Raw genomic sequence first — 20,891 nt, 5'->3', positions numbered from 1 at the left:
AAAAGTTTGACAGTGTTGAGGGAATTATTTGTTTAGCAGAGTGATGGCGTTCAGGAAAATACTGTCCTTGTGTCTAGTTGTTCTGGTGTGCAGTGCTCTATAGCGTCGTTTTGAGGGTAGGAGTTGAAACAGTTTATATCCAGGATGCGAGGGGTCTGTAGATATTTTCACAGCCCTCTTTTTGACTTGTGCAGTATACAGATCCTCAATGGAAGGCAGGTTGGTAGCCATTGTTTTTTCTGCAGTTCTAATTCTCCTCTGAAGTCTGTGTCTGTCTTGTTGGGTTGCAGAACCAAACCAGACAGTTAGTTGCAGCAAAACGGGCTTCAGACCAACGTTTTACCCAAATATCCCAAATGATTTTTCTTTAAACCATCACTCGCTCCCCTACCATCCAATTTTACAGCTGCATTTTGCACTATGCACTGATCAACTGCTGAAATTAAGACTCCCAAAATACAGAATTGTAAACTCAACTCAACTCACTGGTCTCGTCCAACATGGTAAACCATACACACACACACACACAAAACTGAGGGGGGAGAAAAAGATGATTAAAATTAACCAACCATGGTGCGTTGCGGAGATTAGATAAAATATGTGGAACAAACCCATGCCCTGAGCTTCTTCTAGAAACCTACTTCACACAGCTAATCGCTCAGAGGGAGCCCCTTTGAGTAAACCGCACCCTGCAAAGAAAAACCCAGCCTAATCAAGTTAGTCCTCACCACAGTTGCCATAATGCGTGGTTTGACCCTAAGCTAAAGTTTTAAGAGGCTACCTTAAAGTAGACACCACAGGAAAATGTTGTGCACGACATAACCTTTCAAATATCATGCATATCCCCACCCCTTATATATATCTATGACTCTATGGCTGTCTGTCTATCATCCTAACTAGGTAGATAGATAAGTAGACAAACAGACAGCTATTGATTAAAGAGAGATGATGATAATGATGATAGATAGATGATAGAGGAGAGATAAATGATAGAGAGAAAGAGAGAGATGGATAGATGATAGACAGACAGATAGACCGACAGCTATATAGATTAGAGACAGATGATAGATAGATAGATAAATAGATAGATAGATAGATAGATAGATAGATAGATAGATAGATAGATAGATAATTAACAGATAGCTATATATATTGATTTGGGAGACATGATAATAGATGATAGATTTGAGACAGATAGACAAATAGACAGACAGCTATAGATGACATAGACAGATGATATACATATTGATAGATAAACAGATAGCTATAGATATTGATTAGGGAGACAGATGATAATAGTTAGAGATGATAGATATGAGACAGATAGACAAATAGACAGCTATAGATGACATAGAGACAGATGATATACATATATAGATAAACAGATAGCTATGGATATTGATTAGAGAGACAGATGATAATAGGTAGGTAGGTACATAGATAGATAGATAGAGAGAGAGAGAGATAGAGAGATAGAGAGATATACTGTAGATGCTTTAGGAAAGCTTTAAGAACCTGCATTTTGGGAAAGGCACTGGGCTAGGGGTATTTATGAAGCCATCATAGCATTGTGTGTTTTGGATTCTGTCCTCCTCAGCATGGCCGGTTCATTACTTTATTGACGTAGCTCACTCTCACGATGTGTGTGGCGCCCTTTCTGTAAGCTGCCTTGAGGACCTGGCAGTTGGGCAGCCAACAAAGCAAACCTACCCACATTTGTACTTACATGGACCATATTTGCAACAGCGTCACGCCAAATTAAAAAGGCTACTCACCAAAAAGAGAGTAGTATTACGTGACCTTGCAGTACAGAAAGCTCTATCCTGGAAGCTTTCCAACCCTCAGACCAAAACAAAAAAATTGAAACAAACTTGGTTTATTTTCTCTCCTTATACATTGTAAAGATTGTTTCCATCAATGAATATTTTTACCGGGCCTCTCTTTTCTGGTTTGTTACAAGCTTCTATGAATGGATGGAGTGAGGGAGGGCAGGAGAGAGAGGGAGAGACAGGGGGAGGGAGAAAAAGGTGATAGAGAGAGGGGGAGAGAGAGAAGGGGAGAGAGAGAGGGGGGAGAGAGGGGGAGAGAAAGACAGGGAGAAAGGGGGAGGGAGAGAGGGAAAAAGAGAGAGGAGAGGGAGAGAGGGGGAAGAGAGAGGGGGGGAGGGAGGGGAGGGAGGGAGAGGGAGAGAGAGGGGGAGGAAGAGGGGAGAGAGATAGAGAGGGGGGAGAGAGGGGGAGAGAAAGATGGGGAGAAAGGGGGAGGGAGAGAGGGAAAAAGAGAGAGGAGAGGGAGAGAGGGGGAAGAGAGAGAGGGGGAGGGAGGGGAGAGAGGGTGAGGGAGAGAGAGAGGGAGGGAGAAAGAGGGGAGAGAGATAGAGGGGGAGAGAGGGGGAGAGAGAAAGACGGGGAGAAAGGGGGAGGGCGAGAGGGAAAAAGAGAGAGGGAGAGGGAGAGAGGAGGAAGAGAGAGGGAGAGAGAGGGGGAAGAGAGAGAGGGAGAGAGAGAGGAGAGAGAGAGAAAAAGAGGGGGAGAGAGAGAGGGAAAGGGGGAGGGAGAAAGAGAGAGAAAAAGAGAGAGGGAGAGAAAGGGAGAAGGGAGAGAGAAAGAGAGAGGGGGGAGAAAGAGGGAGAGAGAGGGAAAAAGAGAGGGAGAGGGAGAGAGGGGGGAGAGAGGCGGGGAGAGAGAACACAGTTTGTCCACATTCATCATGCTAAACACATTTACAGCTTTTTATTATGCGGGATGATTCACAGCCAAATAAAATCCTCATTCAGGTGGCTGATCGTCCATGGGAAAGAGCATTGAAAGAGCAGAGACCTTCTCTCTATCTCCAGCCTAGCCCAGGAAAACCAGTCCCAGATGCCATAAGATTAGATTTTGTGATATTGAAGAGATCAAAGATACCGGCCTTATGCTACGTCGCGTAGAACAACCTTTCATTCATATTTATTTTTTTTTTCCAAATCGAGGCCAGACGATTTGACACAGCAATGTGAAAGGATCCAGTTTATGCAGCCATCGGGATACCCATCGGGACGGACGGACGGACGGACAGACGACAATAACAACCTTCCATCAGGCCACCTGAAGACTTTGATCCCCAAGGGGAAGATTAACTTTCTGAATTTAAGATGGAGTCAGTTGGCAGAGATCTTTTTATGCCACTGCAGGATAGAAGAATCAGGTCTCTCCTGATGACTCATTGGTTCAGGACAAGTGCAGCTTGCTAGAGGGAAGCTTCCCTGGTTTCTACCAGCTACCTGGCATCAGAACATTTTTAAGAGAGTATTTCCTGTTACCTTCTTATAGGTATCAATACTGGTTGTGCACAAACACACCTTCCCCTGTTCTCTTAATGAACACGCAACATGACTACAAGATATGCTGCCGTGGTGAAATACAAATTTTTCTATTACCGGTTCTGTGGGTTTGGCGTGGTGTGGCGTGGTGGGCATGGCAGGGGAAGGATACTGCAAAATCCCCATTCCCTCCCCACTCCATGGGAAGGATACTGCAAAATCCCCATTCCCTCCCCACTCCAGGGGGAAGGATATTGCAAAATCTCCATTCCCACCCCACTCTGGGGCCAGCCAGAGGTGGTATTTGCCGGTTCTCCGAACTACTCAAAATTTCCGCTACCGGTTCTCTGAACTGCTCAAATTTTCCGCTACCGGTTCTCCAGAACCTGCTGGGTTTCACCCCTGATATGCTGTCAGTCACTAGGTGACATAGTTTCAAGACAAGAATTAGAGACATGCATGAACGGGAGAGCAATAGTTCCATGGACCCTTTCAATTCAGAAATAGGATTTACCTCTAAAGAAAAGAAGAATTAGTGGTGACAGGTTAGTAGCATTTCAGTATTTGAGGGGCTGCCACAAAGAGGAGGGGGTCAAATTATTCTCCAAAGCACCAAAGGGCCGAAATTTATGGTTGGAAACTAATCAAAGAAAGAAGCAACCTGGAATTAAGGAGAAACTTTCTAATATGGCCAGCATATACACCGAGGTGCACAGAACACTTGTCTTCTCGCCAAAGTGGTACCTAATTATCTACTCACATCTGCATGTTTTCAAACTACTAGGTGTTCTAACCTAGGCTCCCTGAGAAAACTTAAACCACATGCTTAGTCCCCCAAAAATCCTCTTTTATTTAAACCACTGTGAATTATGGTCATTCACAGCCTGTAATAATTCACAAACATTCTGCGAAGAGTCCGACAGATGTCTGCCACAGTCTTTCAAAGTAATGCTGATAAGCACCCACCTTTATCTCCCCTGAAACGCTGCCAGAGACCTAATTGCTGATTAGTTTTGCAAGGCCAAACGGAGCACAGAGTCAAACAGAGCTTCTTAGAGTTTGAATTGAGAATGAACAAATTGCTTCCTGCAAAGATTCACATCCGTTTGCTCCTCTCTTATGTCTTATTGGAGGGGCCAATCATCTCCAAGCCTTACTCCTGAGTCGCCGCTTTTATCTTAACTGTTCTTGCCTCCTGGCAGCTCTGTGCATGCGCACACTGGGAACAAGCTCCCACTGTTCTTCTGCCTCACTGATGTCAGATTCCGGAGGCTCCGGAGGCAGTACATAATTACCAGATTGCCCTGGCCCCCTCTCTGCCTCCGACGCAGAGCCCTCATCCGAGCCTTCCCCAGACTCCAGGACTGGCCCACCTTCCTCCCCAACCTCCTCACTGTCCGAATCTGCTGCCAACTCTGCTGGCCGCTGGCAGACCACAACACTAGGTAGGCAGGAACTGGGACAGGAACGGGAGCTCAACCCGTCACACGGTGCTTGGGTCTCAAACGGCCAACCTTCCAGTGGACAAGCCTAGCATCTTAACTGCTAGGCTACCACGCTCTTCATATAGTTCTCATTATTTAAAGCCATCTAGACATCACCTTGTTCTAGCAAAGGAACTCTTGATTCAGCCTGTGCGTTTGTTTTGGCAAAGTACAGCCACACTCCAAGGGGCCTGGTCGTTCTCCTAGCAACTCCGAGAATCCCTTCGCTTTGATCTGTACACAAAGTTCAAGATTTCAAACGTTCCCAGCAAAGGCGGTCCAAAACTGGCTTAGGAAGCCAAAGGGAGTGGAGGAAGAATCCGCTCCTTTTTTTTGCAATACACCAGCCCTTAAAGAGACCGTTTGCTTCTTACATTTCTAAACGTGCAAAATTCTGGAAAAACAAGATAAGCAAGGTCTGCCGATACGAGAAGCAAATGAAACTGCACCGCCACCTTTCTCCATCCACACACATTGTAAGGAAAAAAAGGGGGCTGCTCACACCGAATAAAACAAAAAAATGAGTGCGTTAAAAGCAGATTTGAGATTCTTAACAGATGAAGCTTGATAATGTTACTATGGGTTTTAGTAACATTATGGACTTCTAGCAGAAAACGTTTTAAGGCTACCGAACAGGATGTTTCCAAAGGAACGGTGGAGTCCAGCTCTGTTTTATTTCTTACAGGCTGTTTATGAAACTTTTATATCACATGCTGTGATAAGGTTTGGGGAGGAAAGCTATAAAAAACTATAAGGTAAAGGTAAATGAAAAGTCAATCAAGAAACAGCTTCACTAACTGAAGAACAACTTGAGGTCGTTAGATAGCAAAAGGATTTTGGATCTGTTTCTTAAAAAGGTAAAGGTTCCCCTGGCACATATATGCTAGTCGTTCCCGACTCTAGGGGGCGGTGCTCATCTCCGTTTCAAAGCCAAAGAGCCAGCGCTATCCGAAGACGTCTCCATGGTCATGTGGCCGGCATGACTCAATGCCAAAGGCACACAGAACGCTGTTACCTTCCCACCAAAGATGGTCCCTATTTTTCTACTTGCATTTCTTACATGCTTTCGAACTGCTAGGTTGGCAAAAGCTGGGACAAGTAACGGGAGCTCACCCCATTACACGACATGCTAGGGATTCGAGCCGCTGAACTGCCAACCTTTCTGATCGACAAGCTCAGCGTCTTAGCCACTGAGCCATCGCGTCCCTTACAAAACTATAATCACCTTCAATTAAGCAGACACGCAGGTCTTCCTGGCAAATTCCAATAACAAAATTTGGAAGGACTCGTCCTGAAAAGTTGGGGTTCCTTAGTAAGAATTTAAAACGTGGTCCTTTGATGAGCAAACTTTGGGGGAAAAAAACTGAATGGCAGACCTTGGGGTAATCTCTAGACGTTAAAGGAAATAATTTCAATGCAGGGCACTATGACTTCCCACTCATCCACCAGCCGTATCCTTGCACATTCTGAGCTGAAACTGCCTGACTCATTACTCTGCTTACTGGTAGCAGCGTTTGTTGCAATTCTTCCAACGCCATCTCCAGCAGTCTCCACAGGAAAAGTGACTCTCAAAACCATTATTTCCTTCTTCTGCCATCCTGCAATGATCGTCACGTTCCTCATTTCACAAGTGGGAAGCGAAGCTGAAAAAAGTCAGTAGCTGATCTAAGCGCAGCCCGGACAACGCCATTGGGATTTAAGCAGAAATTGAACTGTGCTCTACACTCAGTCCCAATGGGTGTCTGTTGTTTCAGCGAAACCAATCATCATTACCGCATCTGCCATGTGATGCAGTGGTAAGGATGCAGTATTGCAGGTTAACTCTGACCACAGTCTGGAATTCGATCCTGACGGGCTCAAGGTTGAAGCTTTTCATCTTTCCGAGGTTGCTAAAACGAGGACCCAGATTGTTGGGGGCATTGGCTGACTCTGTCAACTGCTTAGAGAGGGCTGTAAAACTATGAAGCGGTATATAAGTCTAAATGCTATTGCTATGTAAAGCACTATGAAGTGGTTATATAAGGCTAAGTGCTACGGCAAGCTAACTCTGCCTACCGCCAGCAGTTCGATACTGACCGGCTCAAGGTTGACTCAGCCTTGCATCCTTCCGAGGTCGGTAAAATGAGGAGCCAGATTGTTGGGGGAAATAGGCTGACTCTGGAAACGGCCTAGGGAGGTCTGTAAAGCACTATGAAGCAATATATAAGTCTAAGTGCTGTTGCTATTGCTATGTAAAGCACTATGAAGTGGTATATAAGGCTAAATGCTATTGCAAGCTAACTCTGCCTACTGCCAGCAGTTCGATCCTGACCGGCTCAAGGTTGATTCAGGCTTCCATTCTTCCGAGGTCAGTAAAATGAGGACCCAGATTATTGGGGGCAAGAGGCTGACTCTGTAAACAGCTTAGAGAGGGGCTGTAAAGTACTGTGAAGCGGTATATACGTCTAAGTGCTATTGCTATTTGGAACTGAGCTGTTCTCCTCGCTCAAGTCCTTAACATTTTTAAAAGAAAAGAGCGTTTCACTGATAAAAAGATTCTCCTTGACTCCGAAGGCCACCTGGACATGAATATGCGGTTTTTCTTAGTAATCATTCAGATAGGAGTGCCTAGGGCCTCCTTCCAGAAAGTTTTTTTCAACCATCCATTTAAGCCTCTAATTCTGGAATTTCCTGGTCTCCCATTTAAGTGCCAGCCAGATCTGACCCCTACTTCAAACCAGCCAAGGTCAGCTAAAACTACGGTGCTTCGACAAACAGCACTGTCTTTATTTTTATGGAGATTGTCAATCATCCAGCTCATGGTTGTCCCAAAGGTGCTTTTTCAAAAGGCAGCTGGATTTTCTCGTCTTTCCTTGAAGACGTTTCGCTTCTCATCCAAGAAGCTTCTTCCGTTCTAAAGTCAGAACTCAAGAAGCTTCTTGGATGAGAAGCAAAACATCTTCAGGGACAAAGAAACTCCACTTGCTTGTGGGACACTGTCTTTATAGTTTTAGGGGCCAGTAGCGGAATACAGACTTCCAAGTTTTTAAAACTATCATTTGTTAACGGATTCTACGTTTTACAGGTTTAGCATTGCATTCTTTTATGATCTTGGACTATTTTACTTTGCTATTGCAAGCCTCCAAAGAACAATCTGTCAATATTTAGAAAACTGCTGTCAGTTGCTCAGGGCCCTTGGGGTGCAGCGGGATATGAAATTTCAATAAAAGAAACATCTTAGCTCTTTGAAGACTATTTGGCTGTAAGATTATGTCTGCATACCGCCTTAATTTGTTTAACTAATGTACACAAGTGGGTATCCTTGGTGTAGAGCTTGTGCAATTTTGGATCAACTCTCACAATACCTCCACAAGGAGAAAAAAAAAAAATTCTTAATTTGTAGAGTTGGTTTTAGCCAAAATCAACTCCTACTTTCTGGCATATGCGAACTGCGATGATCCCCTGGGAATTTCAATTAGCTGTTGATTTCTACAATGCTAAGCTTAGAAGAGCGAGTCTGTTTTCCCAGGATATAACAATGAAAGCACATGCCATAATCAGCATGCTGGCTTTTTAAAGAGCCACAAGACTCATTGTTGTATTTGTTGCAACAGACAGATAGGGTGACCCCTCTGGAAATGGGCCTCAATATAATTAATGTAGAATGATGAATATGAAAAAAAAAAAAATCAGAGGTGAAATGCTCCCGGTTTCGACCGGATCGCCTGATCCGGTAGTGATGGAGGAGGGTGGTTCAGAGAACCGTAGCAAAAATCCCTGACACCCCCCCCCCCATGCCAAACTGAGCCGCACGATCATCAGAGGCTGTTTTTTTACTTTTAAAAGCATTTTTTCTACAACCTCTTCGGCCGAAAAAATGCTTTTAAAAGTAAAAAAAAAAAAAAAAGCCTCTTGATCGCGCGGCTGGGATCGTCAGCTGAAGAGGTTGTAGGAAAAAAAAATGCCTTGAAAAGCCTCTGGCGATCCCAGCTGACTTGCCTGATCGTCAGAGGCTTCTAAAAGCATTTTTTTTCTGCAACCTCTTAAGGTTGTAAAAAAAAATGCTTTTAAAAGTAAAAAAAAAAAAAAGTTGGCCACGCCCACCCAGTCACATTACCCCACCATCACCAAGCCACGCCCACAGAACCGGTAGTAACAAATTTTAGATTTCACCCCTGAAAAAAATGTATATATAACTCTTGTGCCACTTTGTCGATTCTATTGCAATACCAAGATAAAGGAGTACGGGTAATCCCTGATTTACGACCGCAATTGAGCCCAATATTTGTTGCGAAGGGAGACATTTCTTACTTACGTTTTGCCCCGTTTTAACAACTTCTTACTTTTCTGGGTGAATCACTGCAGCTGTTAAGTTTGTGACATGATTGTTAAGCGAATCTGGCTTCCACGTGGACTTTGCCTGTCAGAAGGTCACAAAAGGAAATCACGTGACCCACTCTCCCCCCCCCCCGGGGACACTCAACCGTCATAAATATGAGTCAGTTGCCAAGGGCCTAAATGTTGATCACGTGACCATGGGGACATGTAAGGGTCGTAGGTGTGAAAACGGTCGTAAGTCACATTTTTTTCCGTGCCGTTAACTTTGAGCGGTCACTAAACGAACCGTTAACTGCCATTAACTTTGAATGGTCACTAAATGAACTGTCGTAAGTTGAGGACTACTTGTATCCAGTTTTGGATAAAACTGCATCCAGTTTTGGTCGCCACGATGTAAAAAAGATGTGGAGACTCTAGAAAGAGTGCAGAGAACAGCAACAAAGATGATTAGGGGACTGGAGGCTAAAGCATATGAAGAATAATTGCAGGAACTGGGTATGTCTAGTTTGATGAAAAGAAGGACTAGGGGAGACATGATAGCAGTCTTCCAATATCTCAGGGGCTGCCACAAAGAAGAGGGAGTCAAGCTATTCTCCAAAGCACCTGAGGGTAGGACAAGAAGCAATGGGTGGAAACTAATCAAGGAGAGAAGCAATTTAGAACTAAGGAGAAATTTCCTAACAGTGGAGAACAATTAATCAGTGGGACAACTTGCCTCCAGAAGTTGTGAATGCTCCAACACTGGAAGTTTTCAAGAAGAGGTTGGATAACCATTTGTCTGAAGTGGTGTAGGGTTTCCTGCCTAAGCAGGGGGTTGGACTAGAAGACCTCCAAGGTCCCTTTTCACAGCTGTTATTCTGTTCTGCTATTCCGAGTACAAGATAACACTTTGTGATATGTACGGATTACAGGAAATTATCAGGGCTACAAATCAGAAACTTGACAGCTTCCCTCCACTTAAAGTTTGGGGAAATTAAACAGAGGGGACACAAGGGCAGCTTGTTTCAAAGCGGTCTACTAAAAAGGAAGCAATGGACTTGTTGAGGTTGTTTCCCCTGCCACTACTAACCAGTTTGTAGTTATTAAAGGAACTGGAATATGGTCAGGCCTGACCAACGTGGAACACCGGATTGCATCAGGATTTTATGAGTTTCACAGACGGAGGGGCTGGAACAAGCCCCGCAAACTGAGCTGATGTTAGCTTGCCCAGTTTTGTACATGCGTGCCTTAAAATTGTACATATTTCATATTTTGAACAAGAAGAAGATGTCAGAACACACGCACAAAAAATGTCTAGCTTCATACACTATTCTAAGCTACCATTTAATTGTGGTTTGCCGGATCAACAAATCAAACTGGGATCTCTTGTTTCTGAACAAAGCACAATTGTGGTTTGATGAAAGGCTAAGCCATAAGCTATGGTTTGAAAACCACAAGACCCCCTCGTATCCTGGATATAAACTGTTTCAACTCCTACCCTCAGAATGATGCTATAGAGCACTGCACACCAGAACAAGTAGACACAAGGACAGTTTTTTCCCGAATGCCATCACTCTGCTAAACAAATAATTCGCTCAACACTGTCCAACTAGTTACTAAGTCTGCATTACTATTAATCTTCTCATCGTTCCCACCACCCATCTCCTCCCACTTATGACTGTATGACTGTAACCTTGTTGCTGGTATCCATACGATTTATATTGACTGTTTCCTAGTATGATTCGATTGCTTATTTGTTCCCTATGACTATCATTAAGTGTTGTACCTTATGATTCTTGACGAATGTATCTTGTCTTTTTATGTATACTGAGAGCATATGCACCAAAGACAAATTCCTTGTGTGTCCAATCACACTTGGCCAATAAAGAATTCAATTCAATTCAATTCAATTCAATTCAATTCAATTCAATTCAATTCAATTCAATTCAATTCAATTCAATTCAATTCTATTCTATTCTATTCTATTCTATTCTATTCTATTCTATTCTATTCTATTCTATTCCTAAATTCAAGCACGCTGATGCTTTTTTGAACCCCGTGTAAGCAATCTTCATTTTCCATGCATGCCTCTGAATGGCTGGGATAAGATAGCAAAGCTTTTTTGCATTTTTCTTCTCCGATTCTTAACTGTTTGGCAAAGTCTAAATTACTCTTGAAAACCTGGAGCGGTAAGTCATCTGAATCTCTCTTCTTCAGCAAATAAAAACCCAAGGATAAATGCATTATACCATGTTTGCTTACTCTATTTTGTTCACCTTTTTCTCCTTCCTCAACTGTCCATTTATAAATGGAATGAATTTGGCAATTTATATACTTCTTTAAAAATGGACTTGTCATACTCCTTGTACAACCCATCTTTAAAAGCCAGAACTGGTCCAAGCTGAGAAAGCTGAAGAAATACAAATATTCCTTGAAGTTATGACAGTGCTGGAAAAAAAAAACAGTCTTACAATAATAAGTCACAGTGTTCCTGTGGTCACATTATCAAAATTTGGGCAACCAGAACGTATTTACAATGCTTGTAGGGTCCCAGGCTCATGTGATCATTTTTTGGATAACCTTCTCTGGAGCTTTCAAGCAAGCCACGATAGTGCGGGGAGCCAGTTTTGCCTAACCATGGGATTCAAGTCATGAAATCAGGCAAGACAGACTTAACAACTGAATGCATGGCTTAGCAATGGAAGATCTGGTCCCAACTGTCATCATAAATTGAGGATTACCTATACAATATAGAAGAAGTCCTTAACAATGGAGAACAGGGTACCGAGTTAGCCGCAACAATTTCAAATTCCTGACCAGTTCATGGCTTCCTATTTTGGGTGCAATAAGCATCAGCTTCCTTATGGATTTCTGCTAATATATCAGGCAAGCTATCCATGATGGGGATGCCAACTCAGATCAAAAGGTGTGGCTCCAACTTTCTAAAACATTTTCTATGCGTAGTCCTAATTTCATTAAAAGAGGGATGGAATCAAGATCACGTGAAGTGTTAGTACTACTTTCTAATGCTTTGGTAAGACCACATTTGGCATATAGAATCCAGTTTTGGTCACCACATATAAAAAAAGATGTGGAGACTCTAGAAAGAGTGCAGAGAAGAGCAACAAAGAGGATTAGGGGACTGGAGGCTAAAACATATGAAGAATGGTTGCAGGAACTGGGTGTGTCTAGTTTAATGAAAAGAAGGACTAGGAATGACATGATAGTAGCAAGTCTTCCAATATCTAAGAGGTTGTCACAAAGAAGTGGGGGCCAAGCTATTCTCCAAAGCACCTGAAGGCAGGACAAGAAGCAAAAAAACTAATCAAGGAGAGAAGCAACCTAGAACTAAGGAGAAATTTCCTGACAGTGAGAACAATTCATCAGTGGAACGTATTGCCTCTAGAAGTTGTGGATGCTCCAATACTGGAATTTTTAAAGAAGAGATTGGACAACCATTTCTCTGAAATGGTATAGGATCTCCTGCCTAAGCAGGAGGGGGTTGGATTAGAAGATTTCCAAGGTGCCTTCCAACTCTGGTATTCTGCTTTGTAAGTGGTTTGCCAAGTGAGAAGAGGAAGGTTCTGTGAAGCTGCCCAATACTATTCTTAGATTCTATCTATCCTTCCATTCTTCAAAAGAACCCAAATCCTCATCTGTGGGTCCTCTTCCTTCTTCTCTCAGTTTGATAGCCACCACTACATTAGATTAGGATGAGAGCAATAACAACCGGTTCAAAGAACATCAACGAAAAGAGGAAAGGGTTGAATCTCACTCCTTCACCTCATCCTATATATTACAGTTAGTCCTCAACTTACGACACTCAGGACCACAATTTCGGTTGCTAAGGAAGGATGTTGTGAAGCGAGTCACGCCAGAATTTTACAATCCTTTTCTGACCCTGGGATGCTGCAGCCATTGTAAATACACACCAAGCATCCACAATTCGATCACACAGGGAAGCTGCAACAGTTGTAAGGGTGAGGAGCAGTCCTAAGTATATTTATTTCATGCCAACTTTGAATGGCCGCTAAATGGATAGTTGTAGGTTGAGGACTACTTCTGTATCCCTCAAGAGATGAATAAGCAATGCCAAGTATCATTATATTAGATCAGTGATGGCTAACCTTTTTGCCATCACGTGCCAAAAGCGGGGGGAGCATGGAGGAATCATGCATGTACATGCCGATACCCATAATTCAATGCCCCAATGCCCTGCCCCCTGTGCATGTGTGCGTGACCCCCCCCCCCCCCCGCTCCCCACGCTCTACAGGCTTTCTTGGAGCCTGGGGAGGGTGAAAACAGCCTTCCCCGCTCCTCCGGAGGCCAGAAACGGCCCATTTCCCAACACCCAGAAGGCCCTTTTTTCACTCTCCCCAGGCTCTAGAAACTTTCTAGGAGCCTGGGGAGGGCAAAAACAGGCTTCCGCACCGCTGGAGACCCTCCAGAGGCTGGAAACAGTCCGTTTCCTGACTTCTGGTGGGGCCAGAAGGCCCAAAAATCAGCTGGCGTGCTCTGGAGCTGAGCTAGGGCAATGCTCGCGTGCTCACAGATATGGTTCCGTGTGCCACCTGTGGCACGCGTGCCATAGGTTCGCCATCACGGTATTATATGGAAGTGGGATTGGGCGACAACTTTTAATGAAATACAACACTGTTTCCCAACCTCAGGAACTTTTAAGATGTGTGGACTTCAACTCCCAGAATTCCCCAGCCGTATAAAAAAATTAAGGTAACAGCAAATTGAAATCCACTTTTTTTTAAAAAAAAATAAAAAAATCAAGACATCTGCTTTCTCTGCATACAACACGTACAACTGGCATGTAGCCCAGGCTGAAGGTTTATCACTTCATCTAATGCTTACAAGAACGAGATCTTTGCTAATGTAGATCCTACTCAGAGAATCCACCCTAAGAATGTCCTGGGGGAGGGGGAGGGGGGGCAAAGTACCCCTCCGTGCAATTTCGTGCATTTGCCAACCGCCGAAGCATATCATGATTATTATTGTTGTTGTTACCGCTTGGCATCCCCATCCGCGAAAACCTGAACTGTCCAAACATGCGCGTTAAAACATTCAGAGAAAATTCCTTATCCAAGAACACAAAAGAACCGTTTCAACCAGGGCATCATTGGAGATTTTGAAACGTCGATTCCAAAAAAAGGAAGGTATGCTGGAATGGAAAAAGTCAGCCAATTTCTATTCTGTCCAATTTGTTGGGTAAAGTCAACAGCGCCTGGAGGGGAAGTTTTCCGAGCGTTGCTGCTTGCTTTCTATCTATCCAGGCCTCGCTTTTGCAAAGAGAAGCAAGAGAGAAAACTCTGCCCTACATAGCAAAGGCTTTTTCTTCCCTTATCCAATCGGTCAAATCGTAAGTCATGTCAATTAAAGGAATATCGTTGGGATCTTCCACCGGCTTCAACTGGGAGGCCTCTTTAGAGAGTGGAAAGGACCGGCCTAAGGCCCCACCCTCTTCAGATCTGATTGTCAACATGTCCCGTTGCCACCAACACTACTTCTTCCTTACCTTGGGGTAGGCAACCGAAGGACAGCTGGTCTTTTTCATGGCCTCCAGATAACGTCCCAGATATAAAAACATTTGCTCCGAACAGCTGACACCTCCCTTTCCTTGCCCAAATCCCTGACTTTTTTCATCCCGGAGAAGTCAAGGCTGATGCAAGCTGAAATATAGGCCATTCCGCGATGAAAACATGACATTTGTTCAGGAATGAAAAAGCCGGCCACTGACAAAACTCCCTTCTCACACGGTGGCAGGATCCTCTTACACCCCGGAGGTACACATTCTCCCGTCGCCTCCAAAACAGTCAGCTTGACTCAAAAGAGTGCAGGTAGTCCTCGACTTAACGACAACAACGGTTGCTAAACAAAAGCAGGGAGTTAAAGGGAGTTTCACCCCATTTTGCAGACTTTTTTTTTTCCTTTTTCAGCCGCGGCGAAGCAAATCGTGACAGCTGTTAAGTGAATCACGCAGTCATTAAGTGGATCCGGCTCCGCCCACCCCTCTCCCATTGATTTAACCAGTCGGAAGCCAGCTGGGAAGAGTTTGAATGGTTATCATCATGTGACCCTGGGAAAATGCCACATATACATGCCTGAATTTTGATCATTGGGATATTTGCAAAGGTTGTAAGCGTGACAAAAAAACCACTTTTTCTGGAACTTTGAAGGGTCGCTAAACAAAATGGTTATAAGTCGAGGGCTACCTCTACGGGATAGGTATTTCCAAGCAAAAAGATACGGTATTTATCGTCCGACTTAAGCCCAAGCTGCGCATCTCTACTTCCCAAGTAAGAGATTATACTCTTTTTTTTGTTGTTGTTGTTTCCTTGCAATTTCCTGCTATTCTCACAAGCCCACCCACTTCCTTGCACAGGTTTCAAAGCCAACACCCCAAACGATACACCTGACTAGGTGGCTCAGCGGCTAAGACACGGAAGCTTGTCGATCAGAAAGGTCGGCAGTTCGGCGGTTCGAATCCCTAGTGCAGGTCTCCTAACGTAAGCAGGGGGTTGGACTAGATGACCTCCAAGGTCCCTTCCAACTCGGTTACTGTTACACCTGAAGAAAGGCGGCAGGTCTCTTAAGTCAATCTCCGTTAAAGAAATCAGCCGTGAAAGGAGAACAGACACCAGCCCAGCTGGGTTCAACAACTTGGGCTGTTTGCAAACCCCCAACCCCCCCCCACACACACAAACACACAAAAACCCACCACAAATTCCGTTATTTCAACTCTCCAGTTCCAAAATATTCCCCAGGCCAGCTGAGACAACAAACAACAGCCCCTCGCCTCCCCCCCACCCCCAGAGGAAGAGTTTCAACTTTACAACTTCAACCCCTTTGGGAAAGAAAGCCCCCATCCCACCCAACCCAACCCAACCCCACCCCTCCACACCCACACAAAAAAACCCTCCCACCAGACCCCCCCAAAAAAGTGAAACGCTTAAGAAGCACACCTCCAGAAAATCCAAGAGCTGCCCTGTCATCCCAAAAACAGACCTTGTTAAGTTTGCAGCACTGCAAAATTCTCTCTCTCAATCTCCCTGGCCCAACTTTTTTCTTTTTAAGGAAGTTTCCACCGGGAAAACAAAAAGTTTGTTTCTGGGCACCTGATTTCCTGCTCCAAAAGCTTCCTTTTGTTCGGCGTTCTCTCCCTGTTAATTTTAACAGCCTGCCAACCACGGGAAAAAAAAGCAAGGAAGCTACGGGTCAAGCCAGAAACGCCTGGGTCCCCGCTGCCTTAGAGCCCGGAGTGGACCGCAAAGAAGCAATCGAACAAAAAAAAAAAAATAACAAAAACACAAGCCTACCCACAAATTCTGCACAATTTTTTTTTTTTTTTCCTGTTTGCTTCACCCCAGATTAACTTCACTGGAAGCTGTACTCTATAGTGCAGCCTATCCTTTTGCATCAAGCCCCACCTTTCTGCAACATGACTGGCCAAACTGGGAAAACTCCACCCTGTTTGCAAAGCTTATAATCCTAATTGGTAAAGGCTAATATCTATTATTTAAAGAACTTTTTCCTTGCTAGCAAGATAGGTTCAGCAGGTTAAGGCAATGCTGAGCAGGCTGGTTTCTTAAAGGGACAGCGCAGCAACCCAGCAGGCAAAAAAAGAAAAAAAGAAAAAAAAAAAAAAGAAGAAGCAGCAGCCAACTTTTATAGGGAAACGGCTGTCCAAAACACACAACGTGACACCCGTACGCAAAGCAGGCCGGGCGGAGAGGTAAACGAAAGGGAGACAAGTTAGTGACAGTTTTGGGGAAACTTTCGTGTAGTTGTAAGGCGCTTGTCAAGGAGCCCAGCACACCTGAAATAAACATGTGTGAGATTGAGGTCAGCCTGTCATGATTAAGCCGGTTGTTAGGCAAAACTTCGGAAATTGCAAAAAACAAACACACCATGGAAGGCAATTGATTTACCTCCTCGGCTCTTGTTTATTTTAAAAGACAAGATCAACCTTTCCCTATTTGCAAAATTGTGAAGTGCCACCCACGCTGTTTTCAACGTCGCTGCCCCGGGGGTCAACCAGCAAGGCGATGGTTCCCTCCCACTAAAAAAAATACACTATTTCAAGTTGTTATTTTCCATAGAGCTGAGACAAAAACAAAACAATACAAGTCCACCAAGTTCTCATGCATGTATCAGGTTGTAAAACGAGCCCAGACGGTCGACGTACGATCACAATGGAGGCCAAAATTTAATTGCTAACTTGTTGAGTGAGTTTTGCCCCATTTTACGACCTTTCCTGCCACGGTTCTTAAGGGATCACTGCCATTGTTAAATAAAGTCACACAATTGTTAAGTGAATCTGGCTTCCCCGTTTCCTTTACTGGTCAGACATTCACAAAACGGACCCCGGGACACAGCAACCGTCATAAGTAAGAGTCAGTTGCTAAGTGCCTGAATTTTGATCACATGCAATGGTTTTAAGCGTGATCGTAAGTCACGCTTTTTTCAGTGATGTTATAACTTCAAATGGTTATTAAGTGAACTGTTGCAAGCCGAGGACAACCTATAGCAGGGATGGCTAACCTTTTTTGCCGTCGCGTGCCAAAAGGGGGGGAGCGCATGTGTGCCCACACCCATAATTCAATGCGCCCCCCCCACGCATGCGCATGCGACCCCCCCGCTTTTGGCACGTGATGGCACTGTGGGCCCGGTAGGCCTGTTTTTTGCCCTCCCCAGGCTCCAGAGGCGTTCTTGGAGCCTGGGGAGGGCGAAAACAGCCTTCCCCACCACCCCCGGAAGCCCTCCGGAGGCCGGAAACAACCTGTTTCCTGACTTACTGTGGGCCTGGATGGCCCAAAAATCAGCTGGCAGGCACGCGCATGCACGCTGGAGCTGAGCTAGGACAACGCTCGCGTGCCCACCAATATGGCTCCACGTGCCATAGGTTCGCCATCACGGACATATAGTCTTTAAGAAGTACTCAGATTTGTTGGAAAATAGACACTGCGAACAAATCCTGGGAAGAGAAGTTGTTCCAAGGTTTTTATTATTGCTGTTTTGGTGTACAGCTAGTCTTCGAACTTACAACAGTTCATTTACGTTCAAAGTTACAGCAGCACTGAAAAAAGCGACTTACAGCTCTTCTTCACGCTTACAACCGTTGTGGCATCCCCATGGTCATGTGATCAAAATTCTGACTCCTTCCAACAGACTCACATTTATGACAGTTGCAGTATCACGGGGTCACGGGGTACGCAAAGTCAAATGGGAAAGCCAGATCCACTTAACAACCGTGCGACTAGATTAACAACAGTAATGATTCACTTAACAACGGCAGCAAGAAAAGTGGCAAAATGGTGGCAAAACTCACTTAACAAATGTTTTGCTTAGTAACAGAAATTTTGGGTTCAATTGTGGTCATAGGTCGAGTTACCTGTACAGAAAATTAGAATGGTTGTCTAGTCTGATTGTTGTCTGATTCAATTTCTCTCTCTTTCACTGCCCGTTTCAGCTGATTTATTAGCTGATCTTTCCTGTACAGACTGCCAGATCTGCTCAAGTTCACCCACAATTCCAGCATACTATAATTATATTTTAGGAAAATGCTTTCCCCGAGCCAACAAAGAAAAGTCAGTTAGGTGAAATGGGTAGTAAAAAAAATGTGATGAATAAATAAATAAAAGTTGACAACATAGACAAATACAGCATTCACGCTTTGTCTTGTACAAGGCAGAGGTTTGTCTCGTACATCAGGCTTCAGAGAAGCTGAAGTTTGCAAAACTTTAGCAAAACTTCATCTAAGGCGGGAAAACAGCTCAGAAAAAGGATGTTTGGATTCTTGAATCCACTGCAACGTTTTACCGCAAAACAAAGTTGCATGGTTTTACAAAATAATTAGTTGTTTTTTTTTCCACAGCTGTGAACCTGAATCAGGGAAATCCAAGATGAAATTTCAACTTAATCGTGGAGACCGCTGAGTGATCTTGAGCCAGTCCCACTTCGCAGACTGACTAACCTCCCAAGATCGTTGTAAGGAAGAAACAGGTAAGAATTAAACCAACAAACACCATAGAGAAAAGAAGTGTTCTTATTTAAAGGAATCATTCTTCAGAAATAATCATTCGTTAAGACAAGCAAAGCCAAAAATTAAAGATTAGTTCACAGCATTTTAAACCGCTTGGATGTTTTCCACTTTCGGGTACTTTACAATTCTATTAAAAGCATTGTATTCTAATCTATTAAAAGCATTGCATTCTATTAAAAAGTTACTTCCTGAGAAAGGTGTGAAAACAAAATTAACCGCCTTTTAACCTCAGCGCTGTTTTTCATTTTCATATTTTAGTAAAAAAAAAAAATATTCTACAAATGTACAGTAATATTATAATTGGCTTTACATGCACCCTGCTTTTCTTTTTTTAAAAAAAACAATGCCTTATTTGTACAGCTTTCAGAAGTATCGACTTTTGTTAGCATCTTCTGTCTGAAGAGAACTCCTAAATGTTACTACATCATCGACACATTAAAAAGCAGATCTCCGGAATCAGATAACAAAAGAAAACAGCTCGCTTAATGGACCTCAATGTCTACTTTTATTGCTTAGGACAGTGATGGCTAATCTTTTTGCCGTCGTGTGCCAAAAGCAGGGGGAGTGTGTGGGGGGTCATGCGCGTGTGTGCCCACACCCATAATTCAATGCGCCCTGCGCACGCACGCATGACCCCCCCCTACATTCCCCCTGCTTTTGGCACGGTGGGCCTGGTAGGCCCGTTTTTTCGCCCTCCCCAGGCTCCAGAGGCTTTCTTTGAGCCTGGGGAGGGCGTAAACAGCCTCCCCCTCCCCGAGGCTAGAAACAGCCCATTTCCCGACTTCCGGTGGGACTTGAAGGCCCATTTTTCACTCTCCCCAGGCTCCAGAGGTTTTCTAGGAGTCTGGGGAGGGCAAAAACGGCCTTCCCCAACCTCCTGGGGGCCGGAAACAACCCATTTCCTGACTTCCGGTGGGCCCGAAAATCAGCTGGCCGGTGTGCGAATGCGTGTTGGAGCTGAGCTAGGGCAACGCTCGCGTGCCCACAGATATGGTTCCGTGTGCCACCTGTGGCACGCGTGCCATAGGTTCGCCATCACGAGTTTAGGATATGATGAAGGGACATGAAGTTTTGGAGAAAAAAAAATGCCTAAGAAACAAAATTAAGCCTGGGAGTTTGGCAGCAAAAAATTGGGAGAAAGACCAAAAAAATGAGACAATTTGAGTTAGAAAGATCTATCTGACGGCATGGGAAGGTAAACATTTAAATGGGTTAAATTTCTTAAGTGATGGCATTTTAACATGCTTTATCATATTTCTATGAAGATACTGCGTTCATCTGAAAATGATCCAATTTCCCTTGCAGATAATTTCCCTTTAAACATTCATCTTAAATTGACTGAAACTCCAGTAATGCAAACATATTTTGTTTTTTTTTTGTTTTTTTACCTGCCGGGTTTGTCTTAAATTCAGGGTCATCTCTTCAGAAACTGGCCATTATATTCTTATAGGAAAAACATGACTGCTCTTTCAGGAAATTTTACTCTACGCTAAAAATATCCAGAAACCTGATGTTCATTGCATAATTCCAGTAGCCAAAGATTTCTGATGTTGTAAATTAAGGACAGTTTATTTATTCAAATGTCTCTTTTTATGCATTTGCCAATTTTGTTCTTACTGTTCTGGGAACAATAATTTGGCTCCATCCCTCTTTTTTCAGCGGACTCCTTATTTTTCAACTGCATAAAAAAAATAAAACTTAACTGTGCAAATTAAAATAGAAGGGGGAACTGGATCTGGTATCTGCAGTTGGGATCAAT

The 20,891-nt window shown here is 43.9% G+C and overlaps 1 protein-coding gene across 7 annotated transcripts in view; it reads right to left on the bottom strand.

The window, feature by feature from the left end:
* The window catches only part of ZFAND6 (zinc finger AN1-type containing 6), a 61,373-nt gene that overhangs the window by 26,135 nt on the left and 14,347 nt on the right, over positions 1 to 20,891 (bottom strand). Inside the window, exon 1 of one of the 7 annotated variants that reach the window (XM_070953502.1) lies at positions 16,407 to 16,429. The exons of 4 other annotated variants lie outside the window; for them this stretch is intronic. The gene's annotated coding sequence lies outside the window, so the exon portion shown is untranslated. Of the gene's footprint in view, positions 1 to 4,902; positions 5,061 to 16,205; positions 16,341 to 16,406; positions 16,430 to 20,891 lie in introns of those variants that run through there. 2 more of the 7 variants (XM_070953506.1, XM_070953505.1) reach the window with 2 other exon arrangements.

The sequence above is a fragment of the Pituophis catenifer genome, unplaced genomic scaffold (assembly GCF_029215685.1).
Source record: "Pituophis catenifer annectens isolate HBS135680 unplaced genomic scaffold, rPitCat1.0.hap2 SCAF_14, whole genome shotgun sequence".
Classification (NCBI taxonomy): Eukaryota; Metazoa; Chordata; class Lepidosauria; order Squamata; family Colubridae; genus Pituophis; species Pituophis catenifer.
The sequence above is the reverse complement of the archived record's forward strand: the minus strand, read 5'-3'. Positions and strand labels throughout refer to the sequence as shown.